The sequence below is a fragment of the Phyllostomus hastatus genome, unplaced genomic scaffold (genome assembly GCF_019186645.2).
Source record: "Phyllostomus hastatus isolate PE091 unplaced genomic scaffold, TTU_PhHast_1.1 phas_contig_86, whole genome shotgun sequence".
NCBI lineage: Eukaryota > Metazoa > Chordata > Mammalia > Chiroptera > Phyllostomidae > Phyllostomus > Phyllostomus hastatus.
In genome coordinates, this window is record NW_025333977.1 from 40,377,015 (window position 1) to 40,399,371 (window position 22,357).

Sequence of the window (22,357 nt, forward strand, 5' to 3'; positions counted from 1 at the left end):
AGATCCCCAACAGTGGCAGCGCTCTCTGTTTCTCAGGCCTCCCAGTCCACAGCTGTCCCCAGGAAATCTTGCTTTGAGCAACAGTGTGCCACTGTTAAAGTGACTAATGTCTGGGCAGACCCAGAGGGCCCTTGCTAGAAGTCAGTGGGAAATGGCTGAAGGCATTGGGAAGACACATGGGAAAACTTCACACTTCTTTAATCTGAGGATCATGTAAGAGCCCCTGGTCTGCGGTTTACAGAAAGATAGAAGGGGACAGACAGAAGGACATTCTTAAGACAAGTCTATGTGTCCAAGTGGTTGTGGAGCTGGGACTAGAACTTCTATTTCCCAGCTTAGGAAGTTTTTAACACCAAGGAAGCACCACTCATAGCTCCTTCCTTTGAGGTTAGATATTCACTTGAATGTCCTGGAAGAATAGGTGTAAAACAATTGAAAAATGTTAAATTAGCTCATGGTTGTTATGATTTTATTAGACATATCCAATAAGCCTATTAAAAGTATGTCCTAGGCTTTGTGGTTAATTGCTGAGTGGTTGCCAACCATGTGTTATTATGTTCAAGGTCTGTCCGCGCTCTCAGCCACACCGCAGTTTTGAGCAACTGAACTGTAGTGCCGATAGAGGTGGAAGGCTACAAGCATTGTCTTTGACAGTAGAATTAATATTGAAAGGTCCTTGTCCCAGTAGGTCCTTTACCACTGGTCACTAAGAAAAAGCACCTTTCAGTGTTCTTCACATTCCGTCATAAAACCTTTTATCCAGGGGTTTAGGTGCCTGGATTTCTTCATTTCTAAAATAGGCATAAGATTGAGGGTTATATTGAACCAGTTCTAAAAGGACCTCCCTAGTTTAAAAGGGGGAAAAATGTAATGTCATTTGTGGTTCCAAAATTGACAGGGGCAATTCGGGTGTAGTGATGAGGGGTGCATTCATCTGTGTTCAGTTTTAAGGACAGAGAACCACAGGTGGGCGTGGGCAGCAGGTGCCCATCAGCCCTGACACTCTGTGTTCCTCTGGGAGTTTGTGGTCCTGATGTTGAGAGATATTTAATCTCTGGGCTTAAAGAGGCTTAGAAAGGGCCCCTGGATCACTTGGCTCAGGGGGATTCTGAGGAGCTGGGATTCTTGAGGTCATTTGGGAAAGAGAGCTAATGCTGCGCCCCCCAGGCTGAGGGAGGGCTCAGCAAAGGATGGGGTTACTTTGACAATGGGAAAGGAGAGAAGAAAGAGTATTCTCCAGAGCAGTACATGTCAAAGCTGCTAGGATCACCATGGTAAGTCCTTCTACTTAACTAATGGGGACCCCAACTGGGGATGTGACTTGCCCAACATCACCAGCTAATTGGTGATAGAATCGACTTTTGGATGAGGGCTCTCTCTCCATCTGGGGTGATGTGGGCCCTTTGCAGGAGAAAAGAGGATGGAGGTAAGGAGGGGTCTGGGGGAGGTGGGTAAGGTCCCGAAGGGGTGATGGTGGAGCCCCTTGCAGTAAGGAGGACTGATGTACACCTGGTGATGGTGAGCAGGAAGATCCTGTCTCCAAGCCCAAGGGTTCATCTGTACAGTGAGGGGATGAACTAGAGATCACCAATGTCCCTCCATGCTAGAATGTTCTGTGGTCCCACCAAAACATTGCAAAGGACTTGCTGTGGATTTGGGGGGAGAATTGCTCAGCATCAAAATTGCTGAGAGAGCAGGTGTTCACACTCTCAGATATGAAGTGGCAAGATGACCCATGAGGTGACAAGATAGAGCAAAGAAAAGTGCTATAAACAAGAAAGAAGACAACCAAGGAATGAACTAACGAACTGGCGGGACTGGTGATGGAGAGGGAGAAGAAAGGGCCAGCTGGTTCAGAAATGCTGGAGGAAGGAACAGCAAGAATCCATGAAGGGGTGCTGTGTAGGGCACCAACCCAGAGGTATGTAAACCAAAGACCTGGGTTCAAGTTTTGCCTCACCACTTACTAGTTTATGACCCCGAATGAGTCACAGCACCTGAAACTTTGTTTCCTCAGTTGTAAAATGAGAAAAAATGTTCCCTACCTTACCAAGTTGATGAGAGAATCAAATGATATGAAATACTCAGAAATGTTAAAGAATTTATTCATACATGTGTTGGTTAATTTACTCATACATTCAGCCAGCAAGTGTTATATACCTGCTATGTGCCTGAAATCTAGTTAGTAATCATCAATGTATTAAAAAAATAAAGTGGGGATAGACAATTAATTCGAATAGTCTGACCTTGAAGTCTAGAATAATTATCAGTAGTAGGGAGGTTGGTATATGGAAGTGTTACAGGGTGCAGCCAAGAGGGGGAACCCCAAATAGGCATTTGAAATGGGGTCCAGAACTCAAGGTGTCCAGGAGATTTTAAGATGTCTCTACCCCTTCCCCCATAGGTATGAGTTGGGGGAAGGGGCACACAGAGCAAGAACATGCAGGGCAGCTTTGCAGCTAATCCATGGCATGATCATTTAACATACCTATAGCCTTTGGCTGGTCACTTAGATATGCTAAATAGCTATGGCCATGCTCAAGGCCAGGGGGATGGAAAGGGACCTGCCCCCCAAGATGGGACTGGGAGGTAGGTCCCCTGAGTTACAGCGCCTGCGTGGGAGCTCAGAGAAGATTGGCTCCATGACATGGGATGACACCTGCCCAGACCCACGATGGCGACCAGAAAAGCTGGAGAAGACAGCAGATTGAGGGCAAGTGTGCCCAAGTGTAGGAGGAGTCGGAAATGGGGCTGCAGAGGAAGATTGGCACGGGGATTTAAACCCAGACACAGCAGCCATTGAAGGGAGAACCACATGGCTTTGGCAGAGTGGGGGCTCCCCCTTACCACAGCTTTGTAGGGGGGAGAAGCATGCGGTCTTGGCTGAATGGGGACTCCCGTGGCCCTGGGAGAGAGGACCACATGCCTTTGCCAGAGTGGGGACACCCACAGCTTTAGAAGAGGGAACCACCACCTGGTTTTAGCAGAGATCCCGGCGACTCAGCTGAGGGTGCCGGGAAGCCAGGGAGATCTCCCAGTCGAGTTGGAGTACTAACTGGGAATAACCAGAGGACTGCCTGAGCCATGGAATTCTATTTCCTTTCCTGAGATACGGTACTCTGGACTGGGCAAAGGGGGAAGGAAGGAAGGACTGTGTCTGTTTGTGGGTGTTTTAAGGGACTTTAGGATTTTTGATAAAGACATTAGGTCACTATTTGAAGTTTGTATAGCATTAAATAAACATTTCCTTTCCTTTTCACAAATCCCTAGCATTGAGAGACATCTTTTCTCTGGCAGCGGGCATAATGAACCTGGGGACTTCTTTCAATAATAGTATATTGTCCCCTGCGCTTGTTTGTTCTGTAACAGAAGCATCAAAAAGAAAAATGAACTGCTTGGTATTCTTCCGTTTGAATGCAGTTGATGGAGGTCTGATTCATTCAGCAAATACTGGGACCGGCCAGAATAAATGAAGGGGAAGTGTGAGTGGATTCATCCAGAGACACATGATGGTTCTCTTTGGATAGAGGAGAGAGACAGAGGTCTAAAGTTTCACATCTTGAGCATGAGCTATTTAAACCAGTTCTCTAACACCTCTTCCTTAGAATAGGGACGTCGGGGTTCTGTCCTCTCAGGCCTAGGCTCCAGAACAGCGGTCGCAGGTGGCTTCTCTAAAGACATTTTACCCCCATTGTTTCTCCATTTGGGATTCCTAGGATTTCTAGGGGTCTATGAGTATTGCAGTAGAGATTTGCAACCTACTTTCAAAATTTCAAGTCCTGTGTAAGAAACCACATGTCCTTACAATGAGTTTTTATTTGGCTGGAATAATATCAATGAGCCATGTTAATCAGAGCCTCTGGCGTGTGCTTTGATGATAAAAAGGAGAAATAAAAATAAAGAATGCTTAATAAGTTCAGTGTGTTTAAAAGTAAAAAATCTTTCAAACATGGGAACCTAGAACATCAAAGATATAATTTAAAAGATTGAAATATAATTGAAAATTTTGATTTGGACTTTGATTCAACTCTCCCATTTTCCAGTGGAAGACCCAGAGACCAGTGAAGCAAAGAAATTTGTCCAAGTGATAGGGCTGCTCCGTGGCAAAGCCAGGGGCAGAACCCAGATGCCCAGCCACTGGACTTTTTACTGCAACTCAGTGATCTGAAGCATGGTTCTGAAGTCTTCAATCAATGCGGGGTATTAGCAAAAACAAGTCACCCTCCTAAAATCACTACCTGAGTATCAAAGGGAAAAAGGATTCTACAGAGGGCTTTTCCTTCGGCTCCTCTTCATTGGAGAGTCCAGTCACCTGGTGAGGAGTGGTCAGCCCAGCTGATGTTTGTCTGATGGAATTTTCCCAGGAAGGGGGAAGACTGACAGGCAGGAACACCCTGTGAGGTTCTTGGGGGAGATGAACGTTCTCTCTTTATCTTCAAAGCAAATGCTCAGGAAGGGAAACAACACTTCCCAGAATTCAGGCTGAAGCAAAACACATGACATATCAGACTGGCATCTCATCCACAAGATGGGGAGGCTCCGCGGCCAGGGGGTCACTGAGGAAATTTCTTGTCCGTAAACAAGACAGTGGGATATGTAAGAAACATCCCCTCTCTGAAAAAGGACCACCTGGATAAATCTGTTTTGCAAACAGATACTTATGCTCAGGGATTTAAAATTGTGAGCTATTGAAAAAAAATTGTTTAGTTGAAATGTATTCCCAAGGTTATTCATAAACAACAGAACACATTTTGACTTCCCTCAGGTCACAGAATTCTGCGAAAACTAGGTAAGAAGAGTTCAGGTTGCCAGCAGCCAGGTGGCCCCGTGTTTTCATCTGGGAAGGCTAGAGATACCTCATCTGGTAAGATCTAGTGGTTATGTTTGCAACATGCAGTTTGGATCCCTTCAAGCAGTTGGTCTCTCCAGTTTCCACAGATTTGAGGTTTCATGCTGGTCCTGCTTTCTTCCAACGAAGTTGACATGCTCTGATCCCAACTCAATATGCTCAATAGTCACACAGGACTGGTGTCATGTTCGCCTTCTGCACATGCCAACCACCTAACCAAACCTGATCATGCCAGCTCTCCCTGCCCAAAACCCCACTGGTGGATTCCTGTTGTTCTTAAAAGTTAAACCCTCTTAAGTTGCCCTTTTGGGCTTTGCAGGGACTGGCTCCTCCCTGCCTCCCTGGCCCCTGACTCTTCCTGCTCTAACCATAGTGGTTTTCTTTTATTCCCGTGTAATCGCCAGGGTCCCTCCTACCACAGGGCCTTTATGCAGGCCACTCCCTCTGCCAATTATCTTTCCTACCCTTCTTCACCTGGCTAACACCTACTTTTCCATTAGATATCAACCTATTTGTCATTTTTTCCAGGAAAAACGTCCTCCAGTCCCCCATCTACATTAAATTCCCCCACTGACATGTGTTCGGAGCACCATGAAACCTTCCTTCTTGAGAGCCCTGAAGGCAGTTTAATCCTATTTTTTGTGTACAGTTATTTTACGAGTCTAAATCCTCCATTAGACTGTGAACTCATGAGGATAGGACAAGTGACTGTTGTTACTCTCTACTGTGCCCCCAGTGAGTAGGACATTACCTGCTACAGAGTAACAGTCCAATGTGTTTGATGGAATGAAGGGATAATCTCCTATTTGGCCCAGAGCAGGTGCTCATTAGAGTAGCTGAATGAAAGTGGGAAAAAGAGAAGTGTTAAGAGTCAAGAGAACTGGGTCCCTGTCCCTCCACTAACTTGCTCAGTGACTCTTCACTGGGCAAGGCTTGCACTCCCCTGGGCATCAGAGCATCCTGCAGGAGGCGGAGGATGGATCACTGTGCTGTGCTGCATGGGCTCCGAAGGCCCTGGAGTTGGGTCCTGCCTCTACCATCTTCCAGGTATATGACTTTGAGCTCATTACATCACTTCACTGACATATTATTTATACATTTAAAGGTTCTAGATCTGTTAGGGCCCAAATGAAGCCAGCAACAGTAAGAATGAAGAGGAGGTGGATAAAAGAGATAGTTCAGACTAAGTGATGAAGTGCATGAGTGGGGTTTCAAAGTGTGGTCCCAGGACCAACAGCATCAGCATCACCTGGGGACTTGATAAAAATGGGAAGCCCCATCCCAGATCTACCAAGTTAGAAACTATGGAGGTGGGTCCAGGAAGCTGTGCTTTAAGACCCTCTCTTAGAGATTCGGATGCATGCTCAAGTTTGACAACCACTAGCTTAAAGGCTGAAAGTGAGAATGAAGGAGATGTTGAGGGCAGAGGAGGTGCTCAAAGGTAAATATAGCCAACTGGAACTATTGGAGAGTTTGGCTTGCCTATCTCTATAAGGGTCAACTCTCTGACTTTTTGCAGCTCTGTGGGGCCCAGGGAGTAGAGTAGAGGAGATTAATGTCGGTCATCTACAGATAGAAAACCTACTTCTATGAGGGACATTAGGGAAGTAATAATCAGGGAGAAATTCACGTGTTGATTTCATGAGATGTCCCAACACAGCTTGAAATAGGGCAAGGCCCTGGGAATTGGGATTATCCCATGCACCTGTGTCCTGGAGCATCTGGCAATCTCAGACACAGAAAGTCAAACAGCACTGAAGAGACTTAGCTATTTCCTTTCCCCGGAAACATCTTGGGTTTGAGAGATCCATTTGTGCCTGAGCCATCTCTCTCCTAATGAGGAGTTAGTTCAAACAGGCACTGCACAGTTCCCACTAATGCTTTTTATTCTTGCCAAATAATCAAAATATTTAATAGGCAGGACTTTGAGGGGATGTCTCAGCACAGCCCCACCCATAGCACCACAAAAGGTTGAACAATAAACTCACATCTGGTTTCTTGTCTGTGATGTTACCATTGGGATGCTGTTGAGACCAGAGAGCCGTTGTTGTAAATCCACAGAACCTTGGAATCTGATGAACTCTCTCTTCACTCTGTACTGATGCATTTTTCACATGCATTGGCTATATTCCTTTTGTGTTTGCTTGTTTTCATCCATATGTTGTGCATATATATGTTGACAATAGTTATCTGTTGTTTTTAATACTCTTGTATATGCTGAAGTTTTTTCATAGTCATTGTCATTATTATTTACCAGCTAGTGTTCAATGGGTGGGATCTCTGGGAGATGAGGCTGGAGAAGCATATGCATTTATTCACTCATTTCATATATAGTTATTAAGAACCCATTTTGTGCCAACCACTGGGGATACGGTAGTGTCCCCAGTTTATTGAGATAAACAGAGGTCATCTTTCACAGAGCTTAGATTTCATTTTTGAATTACACTATAAATAATAAATTATTAGGTAATCATATAGTTCATCAGAAGATTATATATGCTGTGTTTAAAAAAATTAAGTAGGAGAAGAGGCTAGGAAGAATCAGAGAAGAGGATGTGACTGTTGGGTAGTCGGGGAAGGCCCCAGAGATAAGGAAGCAAATGAAACAAGGCAGTGGGCCTTGCAGACGTGTGGGGCTCACTGGGCAGAGGGAATGGCAGGCACAGAGGTTCTGGGATAAGATCCTGCCTAGAGCATGGAAGGGACCAGTGTGGCTAGAGTGGAGGAAGGACTGGAGAGAATAGTAGAGATGGGTTCTGAGAGCTTGTGAAGAGCCAGATAGAGAAGGACTTTTTAGGTCACTGTAAAAAATTTTGCCTTTACTTTGGGCAAGGTGGCAATTATGGATTTGAACTCAGATGTTATACGATCTAGCTTCTGGGTTTTAACGAGAGTACTGCGGCTACTACTTGAAAATAATAGCAGCCCTAGCTGGTGTGGCTCAGTGGACTGGGTGCCAGCCTGCAGACCTGGGGGCTGCTGAGTCGATTCCTGGTCAGGGCACATGCCTGGGTTGCTGCAGGTCTCGGGTTGGGGGCATGTGAGGGGCAACTCATCTATGTGTCTCTCTGTCATTGATGTTTCTCTCTTTCTTTCTCCCTCCCCTATCTCTAAAAATAAATAAATAAAATATTTTTTTAAAGAAAAATTAGCAGTGGAGCAAGGGAGACCAATAAGGAGGATCTTGTAATACTTCTGGCGAGAGGTAAGAGGTTTGATTCAGAGCAGTGGAAGCAGAGGTGGTGAGCAGTGAGGATTCTGGATATTTTTGGAAGACAGAGACTACAGGATTTTCTGACTGGATTGAATGTAGGGCAGAGAGAAGGGTTGAGTCAACTATTATGACACCCAGTTTTTGGTCTGGGCAACTAGATGAGTGGACTTATCTTTAACTGAGGAAAACTAGAAAGGTTAGGGAAGCACCATTGGGAGTTCATTTGAAAGAGGTTAAATCTGAGAAATTAATTACACATGCTGGGGCTAAAATTAAGAAAGACATAGTAATAAATTTTGATTTAACTCAAAGGCAGCATAGAACACAGCCTCTAGTGATGCTGCGAAAGACAGACTGGAGGCGAGGAGACCAAAGGCAGGGAACAGGAGGCCGGGGCGTTAAAGCTGACGGGGAGGCCCCAGACAAGGACAGCAGTGACTGAGGAGAGGAGGCAGAGCTGAGAGATGTTTAGGAGGTAAACTCAACTAGACAAGGTGGCAAGATTGGATGTCAAGACCAAGAGATGATGGCTGGGCCCAGCCATGGTCCCAGCAAGATGAGGTCATGAAGATTCACAACCCATTACAGCACCTGCTGTGAAGTAAGATTTCACATTCCAGCCAACAGTCATACTCAGAACATCAAAACCACAGGGTCACCCAGGAGCTGGGGTGGTTATTTCAAGTTCTGATAATAGATAAAATGCATGGCATGTTATTCATTTAAGTATTAACTAATAGCACTTAAATTTAAATTTTATTGTTCAACCCTTTGTCTAAGTAAAAACTGAGCAGAGTTTTGCTCTTACTACACTGCTATTCTGCCATTATCTTCTTCTGGCAGTGACTTGCTTTCCTGTTAAAACTTTCAAGCATTCCTTCTGTGCCGTATCTGTTACCCAAAGCAATACATAATGAACTAGACAGGATTATTGGCCCAAATGACAAAACCAGATGCAACATGGTGGAGCTTTTCCTATAACCACACATATATCTTTGGCCTCATACAGCTGTTCATTGTAAATAGGAAGATTCACACAAGGGATTCCAAAACGGGCAATGAGGGGAGCAAATTCACCCATTCACATTCCTCTGGGAGTAGAACGTTGGGAGGGGAGACTCCTCAGGTCTCAGCTTCTGGCCCTGGGAGCTTTACAGGGCTGCCTACACCATGTGATGATTGCAGATTATGCAGGGACCCCTTCTGGGCGACGGCGTGGTGGAGAACCAGCCTGGGGTTGGAAACCTGGGGCTTAGTGCTGCCAGATCCTAAGGTTTGGGGCCAGTCATGTCACCACCCTGAGCCTCAGTGTCCTCTTCTATAGAGCTGGGATAATATAATCCTTTTCTTAAGTGTTTTTATGCAGATTATGTTAGTCCCATGAAATGAATTGAGAAGTGGAACTCTCATGTCCATTTTTCTACAAGAGTTTATATAAAACTGGTACTATTCATTCCATAAATGTTTGCTAGAACGCACCAGTGAAGCCATCCAGGCCTGGAGTTTTCTTTGTGGAAGTGTTTTCGACTAAGATTATGAATTGAATATTTTTAACAGAAATTGGACTATTCAGATTTTGTTTTGTTGTGAGACAGCTTTGGTAAGTTATGTTTTTCACACTTTGTCCACTCATCTAGATTATTGATTTAATTAACGTAGAGTTCATAATATTCCCCTGTGATCCTTTTACTGCCTATAGAATCCACAGGACAACCTTTCTTTCATTCTCAAAATTGGCCATTTGTGTTATGTTCTCTTTTTCACGATTCATCTTAATAACAGGATTTATAAATTTCATTAATCTTTTCAAAGAACCAACTTCTGGCTATGTCATTTTTCTCTCTTTGGGGGATGTGTTTTATTTCACTACTTCCTATTCTTAAATTTATTATTTCTTCTCTTTTATGTCAGATTTAATGTGTTCTTCCTTGTCTAACTTTTTAAGATAAAAACTTAGATAATTGATTTTAAACCTTTCTTCTTTTTTAATATAAGTACTTAAAGTATAAATTTCCCTTGCTTTAGTTGTATATCATAAATTTTGATACACTATTTTCATTATCAATCAATTTAAAAGTTTTCTAATTGCTCCTTTGAACCAGGTGTTATTTAATTTCTAAGTATTTGGGGGATTTTCTAGATATCTTATTGTAACTCATTTCTAATTTAGTTCTAACCGATTTAGGGAACACCTTCTACAAAACTTCATCTGTTTGAACATATTGAGCAGATGTTTGAAGTTGGTCAATATTCCAGCTGCAACTGAAAAAGGCTTGTATTTTAAACTTACTGGGTGTAGAATGTTCTATAAATATGAGTCAAGTGTTGTTTAGATCTATATCTTACCTTTTGCTTTTTTGTATACTTAATTTATCACTGAGAGAGGAATTCAGAACAAACTTTTTAAAAGATAAAACAGAATATGTTCTTCCCAGTGTGAGGTTCTCAAAGGCCTCTTCGGGAGCTGAGAATACAATCCAGACTTCTTGGGATCTGTGAGAGACTGCGTGGTCCATCCATTCCTTCTCCTCAGATCCCCCCCTCTGGTGTTTTACAGCACACACACCCCCTCCACTGATCCCAGGCACTCGGGCCTTTTTTCTGTCCTCTGAACCCACTAAACTTATTTCCACCTCAGGACTTTGGCATTTGCTATTCCCTTTGCTTGGGATTCAATCTTTACCCAGATAGTCACAGGCTGGCTGGCTCCTTCACACCCCTTCAGTCTCAGTTCTAACGCCACCACCATGTAACAAGACTTCCATAACCTCTCTGTCTGAAGTACCCTTTCTCACAGCACCCTGATTTATTCCCTGTGTAGAAATGTTCACTATCGGAATTGTCTCCCTTTACTAATTTTGTTGTTTATGGTTGCATGGTGGGTCTGTTGAGTGCCATATCTCCAAAGCTGAGGCTAGAATTGGTTTACAGTGGATATTTAATAAATGCTTGTTGGATAAATGGATGGTGGATGGAAGGATGGTTAGTCAGACAATCAGTATTTTAAGTCATTTAACACTGTCTTCTTTCGTAGTCATTTCTATCTGGGTGCTGTGACTGGACTGTGGGGTCTTTAGAAACAGGATTCATTCTACTTTACCTCTGTGTCTCTGACACAGTGTAGCAATTGCTCAGTAAGTAATTGACGCACAAAAGCATGGATGGCCCTTTCAAAACACTCTGTATCCTGCTCAGTCAGCAGTCACTTCATTGCATCTTTCTTCTGAATCAACTAAATCGGAGTTTGGCACAAGACCTTGTAGATAAGATATGCTCAGTATGTGTTAGAGGAAAGAAAGAAAACAGAAAGGAAGGAAGGAACTTGTCACAGTTCTGATGGATACATTGGCTGCAAGTTTCAAATCTGGGGCCCCAAAGCCAAAATGTCAAAAAGGATCTCCTTGCCTCTTTGTTATCCAGGGAACTGAGAAGAACTTCAGCTCTTTAGTGGATGGTCCACTGCAGCCCCAATCACGGGCACAGGAAGCAGGGCACGTGGAAATAAGCTTGGAAAGCCATGGTTCTTTCCCATTAGCACTGTAGTATAGAACAGATGTCACAGTAGTAGCCCAGAGAAATGGTGACCAGAGCATCTTCGTGGACATCTGTCTGATTAGCTGTGAAGAGTTACCTGTTTCTTAAAGGTTTGTTGGAAATGAATACTTACTAATGAAGAAGAAAGAATGACAAATGTGCAGCACAGACCGTGAAATCATTTTCCCCCAACTGCTGAACATCCAAAGCTCCCTTCCTTTGAAGGGTGCAAATTAACCTGGGAATCTAAAAATTTTATCAGTGTTCTGTGTAATACTGAGTTCAATAGAACTCCATGAACTTCCTCCACACTGGACTACAAACTCCTTGTCTGTAACCCCTGCGTGTTCTCTTGCTTGGCCACCTGCTTGACCCCAGCTTGTACTCAGCAAGTGGGCCTTGAAGTGGCAAGATGCAGACTTAGAACCTGCACTGTTCTTACCTGGGGGGCACAAATATTGAGATGATCAATCTGCTCTTGTGGCCCAACTGTCCCTCCAACCTTGAGTACCCACTGTGGCTATGTAGATACTATGGTAGGGGCTGCCCATGTTGGTCCTGAACTTCACTTCATTTGCTTTGTCTATAGCATGAGGGACAGCAGGGGTTAGGTAGAGTTTTGACATATGGTGTTTCTGTTTCCATACAGTAACTAGCCAAACCATTACAGAATATTAGGTATTTTAAAGAGTGGAAACTCTACTGCCATTTGGCTTCCTTAGACAGAGATATATAATTCTGGGGAGGCATGACATTAAGACTAACCTATTTTGGACATAAAAACTTGTATTAAATTCCAGTAATAAAAATCATTAAATGCTTTATGTAGAAATAAAGGGTTGCAAGTGCTCAAAAGCCAAGGTGAAAATTGGCTATGATTGCGGAGCTAAATCAAAATTCAAATGTGTATAATTTACCCACCAGATCCCAATATAACACAACTGCAGGATTTGTAAAATAAAAATCTCTGATGTTAGCCCTGGCTGGTGTGGCTCAATTAGTTGGAGCATCATCCCATACACCAAAAGGTCACAAATTCGATTCCCAGTCAGAGCACGGTTGCGGGTTCAATTCCCGGTTCGGGTGCATACAGGAGGCAATGATCAATGTTTCTATCTCACATCAATGACTCTCTCTCTCTCTCTCTCCCTTGCTCTCTCATTCCTCCCTCTGATGTTACATCATAAAAACAGGAAGTTTAGAATAAAATTTTTTAAGAATTAGAAACTTGAGATATTTCCTGTCATATATGACTTTCTAAAAAGTATATTTCAGGAGTATATTATGTATATCTATGATGTACATTAAAAACATTTGGATTCACCAGATTATTCTGAAACAGAATAATGTAGTAGAAAAATCAGAGCTGGGAAGGACCTTTATTACCAGATGTCCAACACTGCCTGTCAAATAAGCAGGTCAGCTTACAGCAGGGGTCTCTGAATGCCACTTCTCCACTGCAGCCAGGCTCCTGCAGCTCATTGCATCACCCTGAAAGCTTAGTAAACAGGACGATTGTCAGGCCCCATCCCTGGAGGTTCTGAGTCAGCCAACCAGGTCTGGGAACCACTGGATTTGAGCACTCTCCCAGATGTGACTTTTAAGGAGCCTGTGACATCAGGGTTGGCCCTTCCCTTCGTCACCAGGCTAGTCAGAGGATGGAAATGACATTAGGCCCATCTTTATTGGAACTGGGCCTCTATTATAAAGGAATTTAGGTCCTTGATAGGTGTTCAAATTCCTCAATTCATAGGTGACACCCCTCCGGCTGCCAACCGCAAACCAATAGCTCTAACTGCACCAATTTCATTTATTCATTCACATCGCAAATAATTACTGAGGACCTGCTGGGATGCCGCAGTCAATGAGCACAGGCTTCTCATAAGTCCATGAGGATGGCAGGTAAGTACACAGAGAATACAGCCCAGTGATTCCAGAGAGAGAGCAGGATGTTAGGGAACATCTGGGACGTGTACCTCACCAGATTTGGGGGAGTCAGTTTATGCTGATGGATGAGTGGAAATTAGTTAAAATGAGAGGGAAAGACTGGTCCCAGTCCATCCTCTGTGGATGGGCACATTTCCCTTTCAAGACTGAAAAAAAAAGGTAGGAGAAAAGATTCTGAGAAGGCAACTAACTACGTGATGAGGAGCCATCAAACTCATTCAGTCCACAATTTTAATTTCTCAGTTTTGATTGCTGTACCACAGTTAGGTAAGATGCTAACATGGGCAGAAGCTAAGGGAAGGATATACAGGAACTTTCTGTACTACCCCTGCAACTCTTCTGTAAATTTAAAATCACTTCAACTAAAAGTTTTTAAAAATCATTCAGGATAGAGAAAAACAGGGGACAGACCCAAGGTGGTGACTGGGAATGGCTGACGCAGGCAGAGTTGAAAGGTATTTATGAGAATAAAGGGAATTTATGGATTGACCAAATGCAGTAACTCTGAGCTATTTGTAGTGAGAGCTCCAGGTGCAGATTGTGGTGACAGCACTGGGTATCTAGGTCTGGGACTCAGAGGGAGTCAACCCTAGATACAGGAGTTTGTGAATCAACAAGAAACACATGAGGATAGCATGACCAAGAAACTAATTGAAATAATTGAGGTAGATGGAATTTTGCTGATGATAATATATAGAATAATATTTTTTTAAAAAAGGATGGAGAGCAGAAACTTCAAGAAGGAGTTAAACAGAAAAAGAGTAAATTGAAAAGAACATTCAAAGAGGAGGAAAGAACTCCAAACAAGTACAGTATTCTGGAAGGCAAGGGAAGGAGAATTTTCAAGAAAGAGGCAAGACCCACCTTTGGAAAGCTCAAGCAAAGTAAGAACAACACTGACTGGGTTGTGGGTAACCTTAATGATATTAATCTTTATCTTTCCATTAAATGTTTTCAAAAGTGCAAAAAACAACATGGAAAAAATCAGTGAATATTTTTTAGTGCCTACTTTGATGAAACAAGCCCTGAGCATTAGCTGGCCTGGTATTGAGGTGAAACCATGTATGATCTTGGGTGTCAGGCAGACCTAGGTTCTGGTTCTGGCTCTGTCACTTGCTAACTGAATGACCTTGAATGAATTACTTAGTTTCTTGAATTAGTTTCTTGAATTATTTTCTCCATCTATAAAGTGAAAATGGAAATATCCATCTTGCTCTTTGAGGATAAAAAATAATGCATGTAAAGTCCACAGTGTCTGGAACATAGTAGGTGTTCAACAAATGGCAGCCATTATTATCAGCCAATGATCTTTTTCTGGGCTTTAAAACACCCTGTGCATTCATCTACTGGGTCACTAACCACAGTGTAATGAAACAACTTGGTCTTTATGAGTTTCTCCCAAGTCCAGCCTCCACCAGACCCCTCACTTCTTAAGGGCTTCTTATTCAACTTAATTCCCCCATCAGCCAACATGGGGGAGACATCCTGGGTAGGACCTTTATTCTGCAGAATCAGAAGGAAGCATGGGAGGAATGTCCCACACTTAGAGATGTCATGGGAAGATTTTCTCTCCTGAGAAGGCATTGGAAGCACTGGTCTGAAAACAAGATAGTCATATGCTCATATGGGTCTGAAAGTGTCTGAAGATAATTTTTAAAATTTTGCAAGCAATCTAATTCTGGAAATTTGAAAGAAAGGATGGTGAATCGGGAAAACTGATGAGGACACTTGGCACTAACAATCTGGTTGACTGCTTCAAACTCACACAATGTGACTCTATATTTATGGAGGATATGTTTTTCTGAATCAAAGGAAAACACATAAAAATCAGGATACGTAATCTGATGAAAGATTGCAGGCAGGTATTAGGTATAAGAAGAAATCTGGAATAGTAAAAGATTGGATGTCTGGGCACAGGAATTTTCAAGTCACTTGGACACTTCCATGAGAAGCACCTCTGAAGTCAGGAAAGACTACCAACAAATGAAAGCTTAGGGTGGTTCATGTACCCACTGCATTAGTTTGCTAGGGCTGCCATAACAAATTATCACAAACTTGGTGGCTTAAAACAACAGAAATTTATTGTTCTGGAGGCCATAAGTCTGATATCAAGGTCTCTTCAGAGTTGATTCCTTCTTGGAGATTTTGAGGGAGAACATGCCCCTAGCTTCTGGTAGCTGCTGGTAATCCTTGGTGTTTCTTGACCTTTAGATGCATCATCCTGTCTTTATCTTTATGTTAAATGAAATTACCCCTGTGTGTCTCTGTATCTAAATTTTTCTCTTCTAATAAGGTTACCAGTTATTGGATTAGCACCCCCAATCATGACCTCATCTTAACCTGATTACATCTATGAGGACCATATTTTTAAAAAAGATCACATTCACAGGTACCAGGGATTAGACTTCAACATATCTTTTTCTTTTATTGGGGAGGACACAGTTCACCTGCAAAACTTCCAGGACATCCTGCTTTCCCTCTGTCCTTATGCACTGTTTCTAGCCTCTGAGAGCTATTTGCAGGTCTTCCAACTCTCCATATTCTCCCACATCCTTGCCAGTGCCTGGGCTGGACCTTCAGTCAAGAATGTTCCTCTCCACCTCTTCTCCTCCATCAGGGAAATTCCAACTATCTTTTAAAACTTAAGGGACAAAGCTGTGCTGTGGCACAGAGGCCACTGCCTGGACCACCTTGAGCAGGTCTTGGGGAAGAAAGAGATGGACCCTCTCTTCAAATGCGAATGTCATTTCCTAAAAGACTGGCTCTGCTTGTGTTAGGATTTTCACACATGGACCAGTGCTGGACCTAAGGAAATAGAGGGAAATGCTAAATTTCTGTTAGAAAATAGTGAACATTTTCATTTAGAAGGTAGCTTGAGAATGCACGGACTTCGGAAAAAGAATACCTCGCTTAGGCTCTATACAGGCTTCCTAGAGGCAGCCTTTGAGTTGCTGAGAAACATTGGCTTGGATGTCCATTATTGTGCTCTTCCTACTTTTTGGGACAGCCCTCTATATTTCCTTGAATCCACTGATGCCAGCTTAAGAGACTTCTGGCCAAGAGGGACATGTAGATAAACATGCTTTGCCTCTTTGCACAACTACAGCAAAAATTACAACTAAGCTACAAAACAAACATCACCCAGATTTGTCAGAAAATCAAGCTCTATGGAAGTCTAACAACCAAGGAATTAAAGAAGCCACATTGATCCAGAGGGGTGCTTTTTCTACAATAGGCATGCTACGAAGACAGGGAGTCGAATCATGTTTACCTAATACACAGAAACAAACATAGGGAGGCTGCCAAAACAAAGAGACAAAGAAATATGGCCCAAATGAAAGGACAGAACAAAACTCCAGGAAAAGAACTAAATGAAATGGAGATAAGTAACCTATCAGATGCATAGTTCAAAACACTGGTTATTAGAATGCTCAAAAACATTGGGTACTGCAACAGCATTAAAAAGATCCAAGCAGAAATGAAGGTAGCATTAAGTGAAATAAAGAAAAATCCACAGGAGACCAAGACTGGAGAGGATGAAACCGAGATTCCAATCAATGACTTGGAACATAAGGAAGAAAAAAGCATTCAATCAAAACAGCAAGAAGAAAAAAGAATTTTAAAAAATGAGAATAGAATAAAGAGCCTCTAGGACACTTCCAAACATACCAACATCTGAATCATAGGGATGCCAGAAGGAGAAGAGGAAGAGCAAGAAATGGAGAATTTATTTGAATAAAATAATGAAAAAAAATTTCCTAATTTGGTGAAGGAAATAGACACACAAGTCCAGGAAGTACAGAGAGAGTCCTAAGCAAGTTGGGCCCAAAGAAGACCACACCAAGACACATCCTAATTACCATGCCAAAGGTTAGACTTCTGGCCAAGATGGAGGTGTGAGTAGATACACTGTAACTCCTCACACAACCAAAAGACAACAACAAATTTTAAAACAAAACATAACCAGAACTGACAGAAAATTGAACTGTATGGAAGTCTGACAACCAAGGAGTTAAAAAAGAAACATTCATTCAGATCTGTAGGAAAGATGGAGATAGGCAACCAGGTGGAGACGATTCACAGCAAGGCGACGGCTGGAGGACCAGGGTGGGCAAAGTGGCAACAGGCAGACCGGGAGAGGCAGCAGCTGGCCGAGTGGGTGATCCCACATTTGTGTGCAGATAAACCAGGAGGAACAACTGGGGAGCGAGACAGACCACGCAATCCAGGGTTCCAGTGTGGGGAAATTAAGCCTCAAATCCTCTGACTGAAAAAACCCATGGGGGTTGTGGCAGCAGGAGAAACTTCCAGCCTCATAAGAGAGTTCTTTGGAGAGACCCACAAGGTCCTAGAACATACACAAACCCACCCACTTGGGAATCAGCACCAAAAGGGCCCAATTTGCTTGTGGGTAGGGGAGAAAGTGACTGAAAGCCAGCTGAGAGCTGAACAAGCTGCATTGTTCCCTCTCAGACTCCTTACCCATATACAGTGCCACAACACCGTGACTTGGGTTGTCCCACCCCGGCTAATACCTAAGGCTCCACCCCTTACTACATAAAAGGTGCACAGAGACAAAAAAAAAATATATGGCCAAATGAAAGAATAGATCAAAGCTCCAGAAGAAATACAATGCTAAGCAATGAAAAGATAGCCAACTTATCAGATGCAGAGTTCAAACACTGGTGAACAGGATGCTCACAGAAATGGTTGAATATGGTCACAAAATTGAGGAAAAAGTGAAGGCTATGAAAACCAAATAAAGGAAAATGTACTGGGAACCAAGAATGAAGGGAAGGAAACTGGAAATCAAATCAATAGTTTGGAGCAGAAGAAAGAAATAAACATTTAACTAGAATAGAATGAAGAAACAAGAATTCAAAAAAAAAAAAAATGAGGAGAGGCTTAGGAACCTCCAGGACAACTTTAAACATTCCAACATCTGAATCATAGGGGTGCCAGAAGGAGAAGAGGAAGACCAAGAAATTGAAAACTTATTTGAAAAAGTAATGAAGGAGAAATTCTCCAATCTGGCAAAGGAAAGAGACTTCCAGGAAGTCCAGGGAACCCAGAGAGTCCCAAAGAAATTGGATCCAAAGAGGAACACACCAAGGCACATCATCATTAAGTTACCCAAGGTTAAAGATAAAGAGAGAATCAAAAGCAGCAAGAAGAAAGGAGAGAGTTACCTACAAAGGAGTTCCCATAAGACTATTAGTTGATCTCTCAAAAGAAACCTTACAGGTAAGAAAGGGCTGGAAAGAAGTATTTCAAGTCATGAAAGGTAAGGACCTACATCCAAGATTATTCTATCCAACAAAGCTATCATTTAGAATGGAAGGGCAGATAAAGTGCTTCCCAGATAAGGTCAAGTTCATCATCACCAAGCCCTTGTTAAATGAAATGTTAAAGGGACTTATTTAAGAAAAAGAAGAAAATAAAAAATACGAACAGTAAAATGACAACCAACTCAGAACTATCAACAACTGAACCTAAAAAATAAAACAAAACAAAACAAAACAAAAAACAAACTAAGCAAATAACTAGAACAGGAACAGAATCACAGAAATGGAGATCACATGGAGGTTATCAGTGGGGAAGGGGAGGGGTGGAGTGGGGGAAAGGTACAGGGAATAAGTAGCATAAATGGTAGGTACAAAATAGACGGGGAGATTAAGAATAATATAGGAAATGTAGAAGCCAAAGAACTTACATGCACAGCCCATGGACGTGAACTAAGGGAGGGATTGCTGGAGGGATAGGGGTACGAGGTGGAGGGGGTGCAAAGGGGGAAAATTGAGACAACTATAACAGCAAAATCAATAAAATATATATATATTTTAAAACTCAAGGGACAGTTCCTCTTTTCTGTGAAGCTTTTCCTCTCCTCTGCCATCTCGCAGAATTAGTTACAAGATTTTCAGTTCATCCCAAGCCCCTCTGTACATCTTGAGTGTGGCTTTTAGCTAGGCAGATTGTGAAATATTGTTGGCATACTTGCTCTTCCAACTAGATTGCAAGCTCTGTGAAGGCAGAGAAAAAAGATATCTTTACATTTATATATATTTTGTATATATTTATCTTTGTATGCCCTATGCCTGTCAAACAGTGGATATTCAACTACATGATGGACAGCACTTGATAGGAAGATTAACTCTATACTCAATGGCTTCCCATGGGTCTGATTGAACAAGACAGCCTGGCTAAGCTAAATTGTGCCATTTCTTGTAGCCCAAATCGGCACTTTCCATGGGGTCAAATATGGGCTGCCAGTAAATTTCCAACCAGATTTCCTCTGCTCTCTGTCTCCCTGGGAGGCCTTCATGCCGGACCCAGTCAGGCCAACTCTGATGAGAGCTGGCACATTGGGCCAGTTGCTCCTCTACTCTGCTTTAATGGAGGCTGTAAATAGGGACTGTTGGTCCGTGGGTCCCAGTGCCACAAGGCAGCATTCAGTGGCTGCTGTGAGGTGCCCCAGGGGTGTGTGGGCAGCTCATGATCCAAGGCCAGTGAAGTCTCATAAACATGTCAGTCCTGTGCAAGGGCCAGCACTCTTTGGGCTTTTTTCCCCTTGCTAGTGGTTTTCTTCTTAGTCATCTGTCTCCTTAAAATAGGTTCTTCCTCTTCTCCATCTGGGGCTCCAAGCACAGCAAAGGAGAGGTCAGAAAAGAAACTGCAGATGGTAATGTCATTTCAGAGCTCTAAATTGCTCTAGAAAGAGTGTGTGGTCCAATCTTTCTTCCTATAGATGGGGAAACTGAGGCCTGGGATAGGAGAGATACTTGCCTAAGATCCTGCAGAAAACTGTCAAGAGAGGACAGACAGAGACGAATGCTCGGGCTCTAGAACAGGCCTCTTCCTCCAACCACACCACCTCTGTCTGTCTCCTCCAAGAATGAAAAGAATCACGTTTTACTTGCCATTTAGTAGCAGCACAACCGATAAGAAAGTTCACTTGAACCCACCCTCTATCCACTTATAAGGGCACTAACTATTCAAAGAGGCACTGTCCCCATTCTTATGGGATTCCTGCCCAGGGCAGCATGGAGACAGCGTTTGCTGTCCCGGTGGTGGCATCTGATGTCGTGGTCATGGCGACCACATCTCAGGGAGTACTATAGAGATAAAAATGGATTTGGATGTTGACTACAATTTCAAAATGAGCTAATTTAAACCTCTCATTAAAACAAAAATTGGTTCATTCGTCACCATTTATCTAGAGGGCTGAAGTGTTCACTTCAATTACTATTTTAAAAATAAAGGGGGAGGGGATACTTGGATTTCTTTGAAACTCAAATCAACAGCAGCCAAATTAAACTGCAACTCTCTCAATTTGTGGGCATTAATTCTATCATGACTTTTCTTCAGCTGTTCTCCTCTCACCATTCCCCAGTGTGAGTACTACTGCTGCGATAAACAGAGTTCACATCCCTCAGTCTAGTTCCAAGGCCCACATCCTGGTCTGCCACCCATCTGCCCTGCTTCTACTTCTGTTCTCACAGCTTGCTTTACTGACATGCATTCTCCATTGCACCTTTACTGCCTCCTTTTTTTGCTTGGAATTCCCTCTCATTCTTCCCTCCCCTCCTTCCCTCCTCATCCCACCCCTCTTGCCTCTACCTGTCTAAATGCCAAATCCACTCTCAATTCCACAACAGTCTTGCATCTCTCAAGTCTGATATTTCCTTTATGGAATGTCCAAGAAATTTTTTTGCCTTTTCTGTGAAATACTCGGCTTCCTGCCTCATGATGGACTCTCCATCTATTAGTGTGTTCATCTATCCATTATTCAACCACTTACTGAATACATTCCATGTGCCAGCCACAATGGAACTTGCATCCCAATGTGAAAGGCAGAGGGCAATTATAACAGAGGGGCTACTGCCACAAGGTTTAAAACATATTCTGAAGGCAATGGGAAATCACCAAAGGATTTTAAAGAGGCCAAATTGTGTTAACAATTGATCTTCATTACAAGGACTATCCTTGGAGCAAGTGTGGAGGACAGATTTGGTAAGGATGGAAGTGCATATATAAGGATAATGATGGTGTTGGATAGAGGTTAAAAGGCTTATTAACGGGTTATTGGAAAAATTCAGCCAAATAACAAAGCATGCCCCAACTGAATAACAGAAGGAATACAGAAGAGGAGAACTGTAGGTGAGACCTATAGGCTACAACTGACAGGAAATGGTGGTTGTAGGTGGAGAATCTGTACCTCCAAGACCCAAGTTTTCTGGCTGGGGCTCTTGAGTAGAACAGGAACTATGGGAAAGACCAAGGCACCCAGTTCTGCACATGTTGTGGTAAGGAGACTGGGGACAGAAAGGTAGAGGTGAAGCCAATGACATCTATGGATGTGCAGTGAGGTCTCCAGCAGCCTGTAGGTACTTACGGGGACATATTTTCCTATTGGTCCTTGAGGTCAGGAGTAGGGACTGAAAATTACTCTTGTTTTTCTTTTTGCCTGTCTCTCTTGAGTACAGCAGATTCTCACTTGTTCTATTAATCAATGAAGGATTGAAATTCCAAAACAGATGATACAGTGGAGAAATATGGCAGTGATTTATGAAGCAGAGCTATCAGGGAGAGTAAAATTGTTATGATTTGCCACTCACAACAGCTCTCTGACCCTGGTTTCTTCATCTCCACTGAAGATGCTAATTCCTTGGACTTGGGACCAGTATGAGGTCATGATGACATGTTGTCATGTGTTCCCATTGGCCAGCCCCATGAGTATGTGGAAGAAGCACTGGCATCGGACTTCAGAGTTTTCCATTGCATTCAGTGCGATTGTAAAACCTGGCACAGAA